The following is an 18971-nucleotide window of genomic DNA, read 5'->3' as shown; positions in this document are numbered from 1 at the left end:
GGAAGTATGAAATCTGCTGGGTGGGCCAGCAGCTTGGAGACCCAGGGATGAGTTGATGTTGCAGTTCAAGTCCGATTATCTATAGAATTCCCCCTTGCTCAGGGGAGGTCAATCTTTTATTCTATTCAGGCTTTCAACTGATTGGATGAGGACCACCCACATTATGGAAGGAAATATGCTTTACTCTAAGTCCACCAATTTAAAGTCTCACATAGGGCACCTGGGTAGCTCAGTGGGTTAAGTGTCTGCCATCGGCTCAGGTCATGATCTCAGGGTCCTGGGATCCAGCCCCACATCAGGCTCCCTGCTCAGTGGGGAATCTGTTTCTCCCCCTCCCTCTGCCCCTCCCCCTGCTCATGCTCTCTCTCTCTCAAATAAATAAAAAGTCAAAGTCTAAAAAAAAGTAAAAAAAAAAAATAAAGTCTCACATAAATGGCCACTGCCTCAAGTTTTCTGAAAAAAAAAAAAGTGAGTTTGAGTGGGAAGATGGCTTCTAAGAAATACTGTTGGCCCCACCTTCCAAAGATATTTAGCCTCCAACCACTTTTCAGCCCCTTTGCCAATACACACTGGCCCAGACCTCCTTCTTCTCTCTCCCAGATACTGCACTATCCCCCTACTAGTCCCTCTTCTTTCTCCCTTGCTCCTTTAATGGATACTCTCAAAACTACTATAAGAGGCACTTGTGAAACATAAATAGGATCAATTTACTCTTCTCTTCAAACTCTTCAAAGGCTCCCAACCTGAGGAAAAGCCAACATTGTCAGTGGTCTATGAGGCCATGTAGAGTCTGCCTCTTCCTCATTAACTCTGACTTAATATACGCATTTCAGGCATACTGTCCTCTGCCATTCCTACAGACCCATCTGGCACAAATCAGGGCCTTTCACCCTGGCTACACCCTTTGTGTGAAATAATTTCTGCCCAGAGGGCTACAGGGCTCACTCCTTCAATTCTTGTAAGTCTTGAGGTAAATGCTACCTTTCTCAATGAGGACTACTCCACATACCCTATTTAAAATGGCACCCTTTCATTTCCCTATTACCTTGGTTTTTTTTTTTCTTCTTCCTTTTCAATAGCACTTAAGAATATACAGGTACTTATTAACTATTCACTGAGTGAGTACAGATTACACCTTTAATTTGACAATTATCCAAAGGCTTGATTCCATTGCCTGGTCAAGGACCTTAAAGGGACATATCTTAACACCTGCTAAGGCTATAGTTTTGACATAGGAACTGTTGACTTTTTTACCCCTGTAAGGGTGCAAATTATAGGACTCTCAGTCAAGGCAGTTTTGGGCCACAGGTAGAGAATTCTTCTTTTAGCAAAGGAGAAAATCTTCTGCCTTTCTATTTCTGCTTGAAGACTATCTAAATCCTCCTCCAATGTATCTATCTTAAGAATTCTCTAAAAGTATCTAGAAGTATCACGTAGTAGATAATGCTCTCACTTTCTAAATTTGTTGTGCTTTTCCCTTCATGTTCTAGCTTCAGTCCATAGGTGGTACGCCTTCCAAGAGAATAGTTTTTCTATGCTTTACTATTACATTACAGTGGTCTAGACTGCAGTGTCTGTACCACCCATTACCCAACTGTCTCCAGTATGCCACTGCCATATTTTAGTTTTTATTATTGCTGCATTCAACTTCTAGTAGCAAATCCTACCATACAGTTTGGAATGTCTGGCTGCACATAAAAGAAAAAAAAAGATACTGGCTTAAACAAAATAGAAGTTTATTCATCTCTCATGCAATAGAAGGCAGAGAGACCCAGGCTTCTTCCAGTGCTCAGCTCGTACAAAGTGGAAGTATAGCTTTCATTCTTATGATCCAAGCAATATGCTAGAGCTCCAGCCATATCCTTCTTTTTCCAGGTAGTAGAATAAGGAAAGGGGCATGAGAAAAACAACTCTACCATTAATGAGACTTCTAGGAAATCACAGGCAACACTTATGCTTATATCTCCCTGACTAAATACGTCATGTGACCACACCCAGATTCAAGGAAGGCTGAAATGTCTAGCTAAAAATCAGGATTCTAGTTTCTAACAAAGAAGGAAACAATAGATATTGGGCCAACTAGCAAACTCTACCATGAAAATCAACCCATTAACCTTTTAAGAAAGGAAGATAGACAATAAAATGATATTCTAATAATTTGAATCTGGAAGACTCACCAAGCATTGCTGCATATCATCCTATAACTTTGAGAATTATCTATGCTAGAGTATGCACTTAGCCTCATAACATGTTGCTAAAAGACCAATAACCAAATGCGAAACGACATCCAGTTGGACCTCTCCCATCCATCACAGAATGTAGTGTGGTTCATGTCAAATAAAATGTTCAGATACATTAGCAAAGCTGTTATTCACTTGAACTGAAGTGTGGAGAACATGACATATAGTGTTAAAACACTACTCTTGACACAGTTCTCCACTCTCCATTCCAACTTAGGAAAAAATGCCAAGCCTCATATTCTTTGCCTTTGGTTAAATATCATATTATTCTGAAATATTGAAAGGAATGAGTATAAATGAACTTTACCAAAAAATAAAATTAAAATCTCTAAAGTGGTTACAATTTCAAAATATGTACGGAGAAAACACATTATTTGTAAAACTATGCTGTGGAATTAAGGAGTGTTGGCAGAAAATGTTTGATTAGCTTTACTGTTACATTCCATAAAGCAAAACCCAACTTGCATTTAAGAATCAAAGAAATTCCAAAAGTTAACTAATTCATTTTCAGAGAATCATATCACTCAGAATGTATCACCTTTCTGGCAGGTGACAAATGCAAACCTATGATGCTGGGTCGAGTCTATGTGCCTTTAGTTGGCTTCCTTAAGATAAGCAGGTGTTGTATGAGGTTGCGGCTCCTTCTCAGTGTTCATGTTCTGGTTGAACATTCATTACAGTTTAAGGGCAACCCACTTAGAGAAAATGAGATGGGTTCCATAAATGCAGGCAAGCCTTGTAAAGATAAATGAGTCCACGCTCTAGCTTTTACTTGCTGCTTCAACTCGGAAAGACAAACAAACCTACAGATTTCTGCTCAGGAGAATTTCTAAATTGCCAAGGAGAAAACAAGTACCATAAGCTCAGTGGAAAAGCAGTAACAGCCAAAGAAAAATTTTTTAAATGAAGAAAAAATTCAAGAAAAGACTGCTACCTATTTGAATCCTAACACTGGATCAAATCTGAAAATTGTGAGAGATTAATTTGGGGTAAAAATAATTCAGCTGCCATTGTGAAAAACAGAAACTTCAACTGTGAAAAACAAAGACTTCTAATGAGGGTACTATATACTGGAGATGGCTGAATATTTTTCATGGTCAAAAATATATTTTTGAGCACAGAGGACCGATTCCTTTAAGGTAGCAAAGTCTGTGGAAAACACTACATGGATTTGCTACAGTATTTATCACCTACTATGCTTTGACAAGGTACCAGGAAAAGCAACAGACCAGCATTATTGAGAATTCTTTTCTCAAGAGTACAGAGGAAATTTAATTCCTTAATATAGATTAAAATTCTATTTTCCCTACCTTGTGTGAGCTAAAAATCTCCTCATTAATCTCTCCTCTGCTCTTACCCCCAATCAAAGTAGAACTAGTAAACCACACCTCCACTGCGGACCCAGTTCTCTGTAAAAAAAGTATACAGTCCTAAACAACCAACACAGTGACACAAATGATATCCTATGACACTGTCAGCTGTTGATTCCATCTTTTTAAATGATTATACATTTATTTTGATTTTCTATTTACATAAGTCAATTTTGACATATTTTAGAAAATGACTTATCTAAGTTTAAAATTTTTTCAATATTAAAGTTCTTACTGAATATTATGTAACATCTCCAGTATAGTTTTTCTCTATTTTTATTCCATATATTGTTAGTTGTGTTTGCCCTGATTAACACTGCCAGAGTTCTGTTTAATTTGTGTAGTTTTCAATAAACTAATTTTTGCTTTGTTGATCCTTCTTAGTGTCTTTTCATTTAGTTCATAAATGCCTGATTTCATTATTATTTCCTTCTTTTCACTTTGTGTATTTTAAATACTTTAAAATGTTTTTCTGGGGCGCCTGGGTGGCTCAGTTGGTTAAGCAGCTGCCTTCAGCTCAGGTCATGATCCTGGGGTCCTGGGATTGAGCCCCGCATCCGGCTCCCTGCTCAGTGGGGAGTCTGCTTCTCCCTCTCCATCTGCCTGCCACTCTGCCTACTTGTGTTCTCTCTCTGTCAAATAAATAAATAAAATATTTTAAAAAAATATTTTTCTGTATATTATGTTTTGACGTCTTGAAAAAACAAAAACAAAAAACAAAAAGCCTTTCTCGTTGAAGAGAGACTGCCCCTTCCCTGGGCAAGCTGTTTCTTAAAGATAGCAAAGGACCCAGCAAAGAGCATGCCCTTGATGTGCAAACTATCCAATTGCAGAGCCAAACTGCTTCTATCTGGCTCTTACACCCCAGAGGTACTTACTATTCCCCCGCCTTAATCAATTGGGGGCTGGACACCAGGCAATCGAGGGAGCACTGCTGCAACCCAAAGCCTTCCAAAATTATTCAACCTAGACAGTCCTAAACTGTTCACCCTTGCTTGCCTTGTCTTTCCCTTGGAAACCCCAATAAAGGTAGTGACTGAAAACTCCCCCCTGACCCCTGCTTCTGCCTCCTGACCGTCTCAGTGTCTCTCACATGTGGTCCTGCAGGTGCAGTGCCTGCGGCTTCCAGGACCTGTGAGTATAATCAATGTTATCTCCTGAGCCTCTCCTCTTCTCCTCTTGTAGGCACACCTATCTCATAAAAGACTACACAATAATTTGGGCTCATTTCAATTTTATTTTTTCAAATTCTTAAGATACATCCTGAGGGGGCACCTGCTTGGCTCAGTCGGTTAGGCATCTGCCTTTGGCTGGGGTTATGATCCCAGGGTTCTGGGATCGAGCCCCGCATTGAGACCCCGCTTTGGGCTACCTGCTCAGCGAGGAGCCTGCTTCTCCCTCTCCCTCTGCTCCTCCTCCTACTGTGCTCTCTCCCTCTCTGTCAAGTAAATAAATAAAATCTTTAAAAAAAAAAGATACATCCTGAGCTTTTCAATATTTATATTTTATCATTTTGTAATGTAACTGTCTAAGGCTATAACACTTCTTCTAACCACCAGTTCAACTGCAGTCCACAGTTTTGATACGTAGCAAGTTCTTTATCATTTACTTAGTATTCTCTAGCTTTTATTAGGACATTTTCTGTAATTCACTAATTATTTAGAATTGTCATTTTTTGTTTCAAATATATAACTGCATGACTTTAGGACTGTACAATACTGATACATTCATATTTGTTTTTTGAGAGTGCATTCATATTTGTTCTAATTTTTGGTCTTCCTGATCTACCACTTACTTAGAGATGGGTTAAAATCTCTCACTATTATAGTGGGTTTGTCCTAGCTCTTTCTAGTTCTAGTTGTTTTAATTTTCATTTTACTTGAGATTGATATTATTAGGTGCATGCAAGTTTAGTTGTTATTTCTTCCTGGTAAATTCAAACATTTGTAACTTTTGTAGCCCTAATCATGTTTTTGCTTTCATGACTGTTTTGTTTAATATTAAAGGGTCTATATTAGCTTCTCTGGTTAGTATTTGACTGCTATATAGTATGCCATCCTTAACAGTATTTCTATATTCCATGTTTTATTTGTGACACTTGTAAATAATAAATAGCAAAAATAAATTTTTATCTAATCTGAAAAGATTGTTCATATTCTTAGATTAGACTGATTTTTAGAACTATGGTAGCATTTTACATTTGCCCATTTCATTTATGCTTCTTTCTTTCTTCTTTTCTACCTTCCTCTGACATTTCCTCTAATGAGAAGAAAGAGATACCCTCTATTTCTATTTCTTTAGTACTTAATATTTAAGATAAATATAAAACAAATTGTGATGTTTAGTTATCTATCTATCTTCTTCTTAAAAAATACATGGGCTTTGGGGGGGGACGGAGCAAGATGGCGGAGGAGTAGGAGACCTGGATTTCGTCTCCTCTCAGGAATTCAGTTGGATAGGGATCAAACCATTCTGAACACCTACAAACTCAACAGGAGATCGAAGAAAAGAAGAGCAACAACTCTCTCATCAGAAAAGCGACCACTTCCTGGAAGGTAGGACGTGCGGAGAAGTGAATCCGAGGCGGTATTTGGGAGGATAGATGGCGGGGGAGGGGCCTCCGTTGGCCGCTTATGGCAAGTGATAGAGCCGCGGAGCACAAAATCGGAACTTTTAAAAGTCTGCTCCGCTGAGGGACGTCACTCTGGTGGCTAAGCGGGGGGTGGAACCCTCCGGGACAGTGTGGTCTCAGGACCCTGGGGGTCACAGAAAGACCGGGGGTGCCTGAGTGTGGCAGAGCTCCCAGGTAACGGAGCAGGGAAGCCGGCTGCAGAGGCGGAGCCCAGGAGTAGGCTCTCAGCTCGGGGTTGCCATAAACCGTGATCCGCGGCACAGTCGGGCCACTGTTCCTCCAGCAGGGACCCAACAAGCGGCAGATCCGGGGAGACTCACCTTCCTCCCCCGGGAGGAGCAGCACGGGAGTGCACCGCGGGGATCTGCTGGGTTTGGAGACTCCACCCGGGGTCGGGTGCCAGAGATAGAAATGCGCGGTCACAGGCTGGGTGAGCAAGGAGTGCAGCTGGAGACCTGGGAGACGGGAGTGACTGACTGCTTTTCTCTGGGGGCTCACTGAGGAGTGGGGCCCCGAGTTCTCGGCTCCTCTGGGGCGGAGATTGGGAGGCTGCCATTTTCACTCTCCACCTCCAAAGCTGTACGGAAAGCTCGCAGGGAACAAAAGCCCCGGAGAGCAAACCCGAGCAGATTACTTAGCTGGGAGGGGGCAAGGGTGGGGCAATTCCGCCTCTGGCAAAGACATTTGGAAACCACGGCAACAGGCCCCTCCCCCAGAAGATCAGCGAGAACAGCCAGCCAAGACCAAGTTTACCGATCAATGAGAACGGCAGAACTCCAGCGCTAGGGGAATACTGCACATAGAATTCATGGCTTTTTTACCATGATTCTTTAGTCTTTCAAAGTTAATTTTTTTAACTGTCTTTTTTTCTTTTTTACTCTTTTTGAATTTTTCTTTTCCCCTTTTTCAACCAACATCTTATCAATCCCTTTTTTTTAAAAAAAATTTTTATTTTTCATTTTTAGAGTCACATTCTATCCCTTCATAGTAGTTACCCGTATTTTTGGCTTATATATATAAGTTGTTCTCTCTTTAAAATTTTGAGATAGTTTCTTCTAACAGATTAAAATATACCCTAAATCTCTAGTATATGGTGTTTTCTATTCCCCTGCCTGATCACATTCTCTCCTTTTTTCTTTCTTTTTTTAAATCCTCTTCTTTCTTTTTTCAAACAACTTCTTATCAATTCCTTTTATAAAAATTTTATAATTTCCATCTTTACAGTCATATTGCATCCCTTCATCATATCAACCCTTATTTTTGTACATATATAAGTTTTTCTTTCTTTAAAATTTTGGGAGGCAGTTTCTTCTAACAGACCAAAATACACCCCAAATCTAGTGTGTGGCACTGATCTACATACCAGCCTGATCATATTTGATCACATTCTGGTTTTTTGTTGTTGTTGTTGTTTTGATTTGTTTGTTTTTGTTTTTATCTTTACCTTTTTCTTTTTCTTTTTTTTCCTTTCCTTTTTTCTCTCTTTCCCTTTCTTTTCCCACTGCTTCAGGTCTTTTCTGATTTGTTTAGAGTATATTTTCTGGGGACGTTCTTACTTTGCTAGCATTTTGTTCTCTCATTAATCTATTCTCCTCTGCACAAAATGACAAGATGGAAAAAATCACCTCAACAAAAAGAACAAGAGGTAGTACCGACTGCCAGGGACCTACTCAATACGGACATTAGTACGATGTCAGATCTAGAGTTCAGAATCATCACTTTAAAGATACTAGCTGGGCTTGAAAAAATATGGAAGTTATTAGAGAAACCCTTTCTGGAGAAGTAAAAGAACTAAAATCCAACCAAGTAGAAATCAAAAAGGCTATTAATGAGGTGCAATCAAAAATGGGGGCGCTAACTGCTAGAATAAATGAGGCAGAAGAGAGAATCAGTAATATAGAAGATGAAATGATGGAAAATAAAGAAGCTGAGAAAAAGAGAGATAAACAACTACTGGATCACGAGGGCAGAATTCGAGAGATAAGCGATACCATAAGATGAAACAACATTAGAATAATTGGGATCCCAGAAAAAGAAGAAAGAGAGAGAGGGGCAGAAGGTATAATGGAGCAAATTATAGCAGAGAACTTCCCTAATTTGGGGAAGGAAACAGGCACAAAAATCCAGGAAGCACAGAGAACCCCTCTCAAAATCAATAAAAATAGGTCAACACCTCAACAACTAATAGTAAAACTTACGAGTCTCATAGACAAAGAGAAAATCCTGAAAGCAGCTCGGGAGAAGAGATCTGTAACCTACAAGGGTAGAAATATTAGATTGGCAACAGACCAATCCACAGAGACCTGGCAGGCCAGAAAGGACTGGCAGGATATATTCAGACCACTAAATGAGAAAAATATGCAGCCAAGAATACTATATCCAGCTAGGCTGTCATTGAAAATTGAAGGACAGATAAAAAGCTTCCAGGACAAACAAAAACTAAAGGAATTTGCAAACACAAAACCAGACCTACAAGAAATCTTGAAAAGGGTTCTCTAAGCAAAGAGAGAGCCTAAAAGCAACATAGACCAGAAAGGAACACAGGCAATACACGGTAACAGTCACCTTACAGGCAGTACAATGTCACTAAATTCATATCTTTCAATAGTTACCCTGAATGTAAATGGGCTAAATCCCCCAATCAAAAGACACAGGCTATCAGACTGGATTAAAAAACAAGACCCATCGATATGCTGTCTGCAAGAGACTCATTTTAGAACCAAAGGCACCCCCAGATTGAAAGTGAAGGGGTGGAAAACCATTTACCATGCTAATGGACACCAAAAGAAAGCTGGGTGGCAATCCTTATATCAGACAAATTAGCTTTTAAACCAAAGACTGTAATAAGAGATGAGGAAGGACATTATATCCTACTTAAAGGATCTATCCAACAAGAAGATCTAACAATTGTAAATATCTATGCCCCTAACATGGGAACAGCCAATTATATAAGGCAATTAATAACAAAAGCAAAGAAACACATCGACAACAATACAATAATAGTGGGGGACTTTAACACCCCCCTCACTGAAATGGACAGATCGTCTAAGCAAAAGATCAACAAGGAAATAAAGACTTTAAATGACACACTGGACCAAATGGACTTCACAGACATATTCAGAACATTCCACCCCAAAGCAACGGAATACACATTCTTCTCTAGTGCCCATGGAACATTCTCCAGAATCGATCACATCCTAGGTCATAAATCAGGTCTCAACCGGTACCAAAAGATTGGGATCATTCCCTGCCTATTTTCAGACCACAATGCTTTGAAACTAGAACTCAATCACAAGAGGAAAGTCGGAAAGAACTCAAATACATGGAGGCTAAAGAGCATCCTACTGAAGAATGAATGGGTCAACCAGGAAATTAAAGAAGAATTAAGAAAATACATGGAAACCAATGAAAATGAAAACACAACTATTCAAAATCTTTGGGATGCAGCAAAGGCAGTCCTAAGAGGAAAGTATATAGCAATACAAGCCTTTCTCAAGAAACAAGAAAGGTCTCAAGTACACAACCTAACCCTCCACCTAAAGGAGCTGGAGAAAGAACAGCAAATAAAGCCTAAACCCAGCAGGAGAAATCATAAAGATCAGAGCAGAAATCAATGAAATAGAAACTAAAAGAACAGTAGAACAGATCAACAAAACTAGGAGCTGGTTCTTTGAAAGAATTAACAAGATTAATAAACCCCTGGCCAGACTTATCAAAAAGAGAAAAGAAATGACCCAAATGAACAAAATCATGAATGAAAAAAATAGACTCAAAATGGTTGAAAGACCTCAATGTGAGAGAGGAGTCCATCAAAATCCTAGAGGAGAACACAGGCAGCAACCTCTTTGACCTCAGCCGAAGCAACTTCTTCCTAGAAACATTGCCAAAGGCAAGGGAAGCAAGGGCAAAAATGAACTATTGGGACTTCATCAAGATAAAAAGCTTTTGCAAAGCAAAAGGAAACAGTCAACAAAACCAAAAGACAACCGACAGAATGGGAGAAGATATTTGCAAATGACATATCAGATAAAGGGCTAGTATCCAAAATCTATAAAGAACTCATCAAACTCAACACCCAAAGAACAAAGAATCCAATCAAGAAATGGGCAGAAGACATGAACAGACATTTTTCCAAAGAAGACATCCAAATGGCCAACAGACACATGAAAAAGTGCTCAATATCGCTCGGCATCAGGGAAATCCAAATCAAAACCTCAATGAGATACCACCTCACACCAGTCAGAATGGCTAAAATTAACAAGTCAGGAAATGACAGATGTTGGCGGGGATGCGGAGAAAGGGGAACCCTCCTACACTGTTGGTGGGAATGCAAGCTGGTGCAGCCACTCTGGAAAACTGTATGGAGGTTCCTCAAAACGTTGAAAATAGAGCTACCATATGATCCAGCAATTGCACTACTGGGTATTTACCCCAAAGATACAAAAGTAGGGATCCAAAAGGGTACGCGCACCCTGATGTTTATAGCAGCAATGTCCACAATAGCCAAACTGTGGAAAGAGCCAAGATATCCATCAACAGATGAATGGATAAAGAAGAAGTGGTATATATATACAATGGAATATTATGCAGCCATCAAAAGGAATGAGATCTTGCCATTTGCAACGACGTGGATGGAACTGGAGGGTATTATGTTGAGTGAAATAAGTCAAACAGAGAAAGACATGTATCATATGATCTCACTGATATGAGGAATTCTTAATTGCAGGAAACAAACTGAGGGTTGCTTGAGTGGCGGGTGGGGTGGGAGGGATGGGGTGACTGGGTGATAGACCAGATAGATGTGCTCTGGTAAGCGCTGTGAATTGCGCAAGACTGTTGAATCTCAGATCTGTACCTCTGAAACAAATAATGCAATATATGTTAAGAAAAAAAAAAAAAGAAGAAGAAGAAGGTAGCGGGAGGGGAAGAATGAAGCAGGGGAAATCGGAGGGGTAGACGAACCATGAGAGACGATGGACTCTGAAAAACAAACTGAGGGTTCTAGAGGGGAAGGGGGTGGTAGGATGGGTTAGCCTGGTGGTGGGTATTGAGGAGGGCACATTCTGCATGGAGCACTGGGTGTTGTGCACAAACAATGAATCATGGAACACTTCATCTAAAACTAATGATGTAATGTATGAGGATTAACATAAGAATAAAAAATAAATAAATAAATAAAAATACATGGGCTTTGGACTGTCTAAATTTTATTATTACCCTCCCAATATACATTATTACTATTCAGCATTTCAATTATATTTCTTTAATTACCCATATAAGACATTTTTATTGCTTAATATATGTATATGTGGGCATATATATGTAAACACACAGTGTTTAGTATATTAGGTTGGATTTACACATTTCTTTATATTTGCCCATTTGTCTCCTGTCTGCTTGAGTCTCACACCTGCCTTTGGGTTAACTTTCTTCCTTCCTTTGTAAAGTCAATCCTTTTGAGCTGTGATTGAGCTTGATATATAAATCAGGTTTGACATTCATTTCCTCTCCACACTTGTACAATACCATTTTCATGTCTTCTATCTTTACTGGTGTTGTTGAGAAGTTGAATATGTTACCAATCAGCTTTTCTTTAAAATTAATTGATCTTTTATTTTCTTCTCACTGTTTTCAAGACCTTTTTGTCTTTGTTGTTTGTTAGTTTCCCTGCAATGGTTTCAGCTTTCTGAATCTCATCAGACATGTCTTTCGTCAATTCTGAAAAACTGGTTTTCCCCATGCTCACTCTTCCCTCTTTCTGAAGTTACAATTTAATTTATGATCTATTTTCTTAGACTATTGTCCATGTCTGTTATCTTGCTTCTTTATTTTTCCACCTTGTGGTCTCTCTGGGTTGGAATCTGGGTAATTTCTTTAGATTCTTTAGATTTACCTTCCAGTTCACTAATTATGTCTTCTTCTGTGTCTCTTATTCTGTTGGGTCATCCTCTTAGTTTTTAATCCCAAAAATATATGCTTCTAGAAGTTCTATCTGGTTCTTATTCAGATCTTACTGACCACTTTTTTTTAAAGATTTTATTTATTTATTTATTTGAGAGAGAGAAAGAGAGAGAGCATGAGATGGGGGAGGGTCAGAGGGAGAAGCAGACTCCCCGCTGAGCAGGGAGCCCAGTGCGAGACTCGATCCCGGGACTCCAGGATCATGACCTGAGCCGAAGGCAGTCGCTTTAACCAACTGAGCCACCCAGGCGCCCTCTTACTGACCACTTTTATTAATCTTATTCCTCATTCGTATTTTAAATTCCCTTTTCTATTTCTTTAAGCATTTTTAAAACAAATTTATTTTATATTCTTTACCCAATAATGTCAATATCTGAGGTACTAGTGGGTTAATTTCTGCTGTTTATTTTGTTTTTATTTTTCCTTTTCTCCCTCTCTTGACTCTAGCTTTCATAATTTGTTTCCTCAGATGATTTGTGATTTTGGATCATGAGTTCATGCTTAGCTGTGCTCTCTCTCTGGGAATTGTGCAAGACATGATTTGTATATCCATCAAGACAGGATTTGCTTTTGTTTCTGTTAAGATATCCAGGACACTAGAAACCCAGAGGATACTTTTAGGTTAGTTTCTAAGACTGAGTTTCCTAAACCATGCAGCAGTATAAATTCAATCACTTGAAACTGTACCAGGGTAGACCACTGGTTACCATTTCTTTTTTTTTTTTTTAAAGATTTTTTATTTTATTTTATTTTATTTTATTGAGAGAGACAGAGAGAGAGCATGAGAGAGAGGAGGGTCAGAGGGAGAAGCAGACCCCCTGCTGAGCAGGGAGCCCGATGTGGGACTCGATCCCGGGACTCCAGGATCATGACCTGAGCCGAAGGCAGTTGCTTAACCAACTGAGCCACCCAGGCGCCCCCCACTGGTTACCATTTCTAAAGGGAGACTTCTTCACCAGTGCTCAGACTTAGATTATTAATTTCTTTGTCATCTCTTTTCTAAAAGGCATTGTGCCCCACCTTTACAACCTGTCACTGAGCAGGTGTCTCATTTCCATAGCCCATCTTTCACATAGGACCCAGTCCATGTTACCTGCCCCAATGTGGATAATAAAACACAAGCTTCTAAAAGGTCAAGTGCCCTAAGATCAGTTGCAGATTCAGCATCTGCTACCACCTTCATGTTGGGTCTCATATAAACTTAAAGGGTACATAATCCACACTTGGCCACTGAGAGTTCTTATATGGTTTTGTTTTGTTCTTTTTTCACCTGGGACTAAAAAAGAAATCTGTCTGCACTAGTGGTAGGAACAGTAAACCAAGAAACTTTGAAGCTATTAGTATCCATGTTCTGTTTCATGTAGATTCGTCTGGTCTTTTGAAGGAGAGAATAAGACTGAGGTGCAGAGCAATGCACAGATGATAACAGAGTGTCCTAGCCATGTAAAGTTCTTTCTTCTACTTTCTGACTCTTAGATGATCTACTTGTGTTTCTGCCTATCGCAACATTCATTAATTCTCTTCCTTTAATTGCTGAAGAATCAAGTACACTTCTAATAAAATTCTCTTAGCATAAAATAGTTCCAGTTATGTTTCTGACACCTGCAACCAAAGTGGTCATGACTAATACACAATTATTTTGTTTTACATATCTTTTTCTTTTTAATATCCCACAAAGTCTACCTATTGCATGGCAATAGACATTGCTGAATTAAATTGACTTGAATAAGATGGGCACACTAGCTCTGTTTAGACTGAAAATTAACTTTTGGCTTGATCCCAGACTATTTCCAATTGATGCCACTAATATGTTCCAACTATCAAGATCTGAAGAAATAAAGCAGCCCAAGAACTGACTTAAGATAATTTCAGCCTCCAATATGAACCAAAAATTACGTTCCCTTCCACCACAAAACTCATATACTTCCCTAAGGAACCCTGAGAATCAACCTAGATATGATACAAATGTTCAAATTCTAACCTGAACTGTCTGAATATCCAAAATTTTTCCTGAAGTCTCTGGAGAGGAAATATCTCAGTTATAAAATAGACAAAAAAGAAAGCATACTGTTAAACTGATGACTTAGTGGACACAAGCAAAGAGGAATCAACTGATCAGATAATTTATGCCAGAATTTTCTACTGTATAAAAATACATTTGGGTCTCAAAGTAGCCAGTGGCCTATTATTGATGATCAAATTTTGGCACTGCTTTTCACCTCTTGGGCATAGAATCAATGCAATGAGCCCTTGGTCGGCACAGAGTTAGTATAGAAATTAAATCTTTATGCTATCTTGGAAGTTGACTCTCTCACGTAATGAATGTGTAATAATGGAGTCCTCATTCTCATCACTTCTCTCCATGCTTAAATTCTAATTTATAAAATGCATCCTTGTCTTTTGATCCTATATAGATTTATCCTCACTCCAGATGTTAAGGCTAAGGTTTATATTCTATATGAATATATTATTCCATTAAATTTTGAAAAGCAAAGAAAAAGAAGGAAACAATATAAAAGCCAAAATGTATCATTTCAAAAATCTTTTTAAGCTTTTCCACATACTAATATTTTTATTTAAATCACAGGATTATGTATTTCAAGATAAAGTTTCCCCAGCCCTAACCCAGTACCCTCCCACCTCTTTTGTTAAACTTGAGAATTTATCTATTTATTCTTTTGGAAAATACAAATCTTCTGGGAAATCCACACACTGGCTGTTTTAGTCCTTTGTCTTTGAGAAATGGGCTTCTTCCCAGTGGATGCCTCTAAAGGGATTTTTCCAAAGGAACCACACCACAACGAAGTGACCGCTCAGGCAATTATTCTAGGAAAACTCTCTCTGTGAGTTGGCCAGACAGGATGAAATTGGATAATTTTCTTTAAACCCTAAAGAGAAGAATAAGACACTTGGGATTAAGAGGCGTGAGGTGCCAAGAAGAATTTCCCCACACAGAGGAAGGAGTGGTAGAGAACCAAAGCAGAAGACAAAAAATTATGTCTCTGTTTGCCCTCTTTAATAATGCCTGCTCTGGCCCAGGACCTTTGTTTTGTTCTATGATTCTCCTTGGAGTTACAGTTATTTTTCAGGGTAAGATGAAAATAGCCTAAATACATACATACCCTTCCTAGAAGATGTTGTGTCTATAAGTCAAGGCATTAAAAGTCCTGCACATGTGGTACATTTGGCCCACTGAAAATAATACACCACTGGAACTAGTGAAGTCTACTTTTATAATAAGCAAAATTTCTTGGCTTAGTCTTTCAATATTTTATCAGCATGCTCAGAAGTATTTCCTTTAAGTTAAATCCTTGTCATGAAGAGTTTTTAAAATTTGGAAAATAATTCCCATGAGGAATTATCATTGAGAATTATAAATATTATTAGCACTAAGAGAGACTGCAAAATCCCTTCTCATTTTACAAATAAGAAAACAAAGATCTAGAAAAGTGTTCAAGTCTACTCAGCTGATTAGAGGCAGGGTCATAGCCAGAACATAAGTGTCCATGATTTATACTCACTGTTTTGACCACCTAATCACCATCCAGTATTCTGCTTAGTGGGATATAAATATAGTAATAATTCATGCAGTACAATTTTTAAATTATTTCTGTAAGGATACTAGGTATAAATTCATGAATGGCAAATTTTGTCATCCTTTCTCAGTGGGAAGTATTGATAAGTTTGGCTTATCTTAAACAGATTTTACCAATTCAGTGCCTTTACTATATTTTATTTTTTTCTATTCAAACTTTAAAGTCAAAATCTCTGACCACAGTAAATACATAAAGTAATTAATTCCATTTCTACTTTGTCGGCAGGAGTACTACAGCCATCCTAACTACTAGGAAAGGTAGATAGTAAACCAATTCTCCAAGTTAATCTTAAATTTTGGTTGACAATGAAATAAATCGCAGGGCATAAAATTATGAGTTGTGACCCTATACAGTATATATTCCTAAACAAACACCTGACTTGTGAAATAGGTTTTCATTGCTACTGTTTTTCCTAAATGAACATCACTTCTAAGAAGATCTAAATGGGAAAAATTTTAGGTTAGCCTCCATAAAAAATAGGAGTCTGAATTCTGCAGCTGAAAAAGGGGAAGTGATATATTGATGTTAACTTAAGTGACATAAAATAACAAGAAAATTAGAATTGACTGGAAATAGCATATTTGGGTGTTTTTCACAGTTACTAATGAAAAACATACTGTATTTGTGTAAGCAATACATTCAGAAAAGTGGCCTTAAATTGAGACATGTAGCAAATGAAAAATTTCCCTGGAAATGATAAACATTTGAATAACAGCTCAAAAGCTGCTGAGTATGGAACTTGAAACTGAAAACAAAGCAGGCAATGAGGAACTCTGAGGGCTGGGCATGAAGGACACCAAAATCGAAACCACAGTCTTTGCACTCAAGTTGCCTCATGTCTAGTTGGCAGGCAGAAATGTCAATGTAACCCACATGTTGGCAGGGCTTATTCTGTCCTCTGAGAGTTCCTGTAAAATGGGACTAATTCCATGGGGTGTGTGTTCTGAGGCTAATTTCTCATTCTGATATCCTGTCCTTGCTACACGTGTTATGTCACCGCCATCCGTCTGCCTGCACTGTCTAGATGTGCGAGAGTCACTCATCTTTGATTTCAATTGAAACATGGGTCACACAGGGCATTTGTAAGTGACAGGCTTTACTGAAGGTTTGTGGCAATGAGGAAAGGAGTGTTACATCACAAAATCAAATGGCAAAAGACTCGATCATGGAATTGGAGAGATCCCTGTGCTCAAGAGCCCTTTGGCCACTTTTCTTTGGTCAATTTTTCCCAGTTTCCTACTTTCCTATGATACTCTGCCTCCCCTTCCTTCTATTCTCACTCCTGCCTACCCTTCAATCCTCAATTCTCCTTAACCTCTTTAAGTAGTTTTTCTTTTCTTTTTTTTTCTCTTTACTTCACTGGTTTCTTCCAGAGTATGTCTTCATATCCCCATCACTTCCCCTAAAGCAGTCTGTTAGGATGATTTCCTAAATAGAGACAGCTGTCTTCCTAAGAGGAACTCCCAGATGAAGATGTTTAAGTAACAGAGGTCTCCCTGGCAACATACATGATATGGTACGATGGCTCCTATAAAACAGGCAGTACAAACAATGGCAGTTGCAGAGTGCAAAGGCAACGGAGGCCCCATTTTTATTATCTTATTGATAAAAGCTATCAGTTTATCTATTTTCTCACACAGTTACTGTGAGGATTAACTGATTATGAATGTGAACTCTGAGTTATGTTCTAATGAAACGTTTACTCTGGGATACCTAGCCTTGCCTGGTCCTTAGCAAGCCTTCAACTAATTTGGTAAGCACTCTTCTAGACATATCACAGGGCAGGGAGGGTTTGAAAATACTTTAGAAACAACAACAAAAAAGCATCAAAAATGATCCTCTTTTCAGACATTTAGTTTTAAAATAGGCCACCATGGGGGTATTCTAGAAAGAGAGAACAAAATGGCAAAGATATATAGGAAAGGTAATACACAATGAATTTATACCAGGAAGTAGGGGTGGGTAAATTAATATAAGTAGGTTGGGCAAGAGTTGAAGGCAGGATAATGATTTTGGATTTAATTCAATGAATTGAAAAAAATCATTGCTGTCATGTGTGATGTGATGGATAAACAAATGCCTTTGGTGACATAATCTCATCAGAGCATCCAGAACATGAGATGTAAGACTCTGTGCTTTCTGCTCTGCTCAAGCAATACCTCTAGAGTTATTATCACCTGGAGACCCCACACTTGAGGAACACTGATAAACGCCAACTCATTCAAAAGAGAGGAAGAGCAAGGAAGCCTGGAACTGTGACACATGAGGAGTGACACAAAGAATGGGAGTGATTACCCTATAGACTGGAAAGTGCAAGGGGCCAGTGTATTAGACTGTGACATTCTTGAGAACATGGTTTGGTATTTTTGACCTTTGAGTTCTCAGTGCCTGCATATGGTTGCTGGCTCAACAAAGGTCTGTTGAATGAATGAATGAATAATTGAATGGCCAGCTGTCATACAGAACAGAATTTAAATTTGTTCTTTGTGTCCATAAAGGGCAGAGGGTAATGGAAGTTGTAGAGATAGAGATATAGATGGTGGCCTGACATAAAGAAGACTTTCAACATGTGCAAACTCTTAACAGTGAATAGAGCTGCTGCTAGAACTGGTCAAGTTTCCACTCAAATGCTGGAGTGAGCAAGCTCATCCTTGAAAGGAGACAACTTAAGCACCCCCGCACTCTGTAACTCTTCAGCTTAGTCAAAATTTTTGAATTATTAGCATGATATAGATCTCTTATAATGAACTGTTAGCATTTTGTTAATATTACTTACGTGTGCAGTAACAAACTGCCCTGCAACGTTCCCTTCTTAAACTTAGTTTTCATATTACACTTTGTTCTGTTTCATGAGTCACAAATTAGTAAGAAGAAACGATACATATGGACACACACAGGCAACCTCTACCTCCACCATATACACACATTGGATGAAGTTTCCAATTTATTCAGCTGAAGACGTCAAGTCCAATTATTCAAGCGAAGATGTCTTTGCTGGTGGCCTCACCAGCAAAGGCAGATATAGCATATCTGAACACACTTTCCTTTGCTCCTTTTGCTCCTGACAGAGGCATGTGATTGTTATTTAGATTTTCTAGCAAGATAGTACCATAACTATCCCTTTTAAATTTGTACTTATACTTCCATCTTAGAAGAACTTTGGCATTAACAG

The sequence above is a fragment of the Neomonachus schauinslandi genome, chromosome 8 (genome assembly GCF_002201575.2).
Source record: "Neomonachus schauinslandi chromosome 8, ASM220157v2, whole genome shotgun sequence".
Taxonomy (NCBI): Eukaryota; Metazoa; Chordata; class Mammalia; order Carnivora; family Phocidae; genus Neomonachus; species Neomonachus schauinslandi.
Note: the sequence above shows the minus strand (reverse complement) of the source record.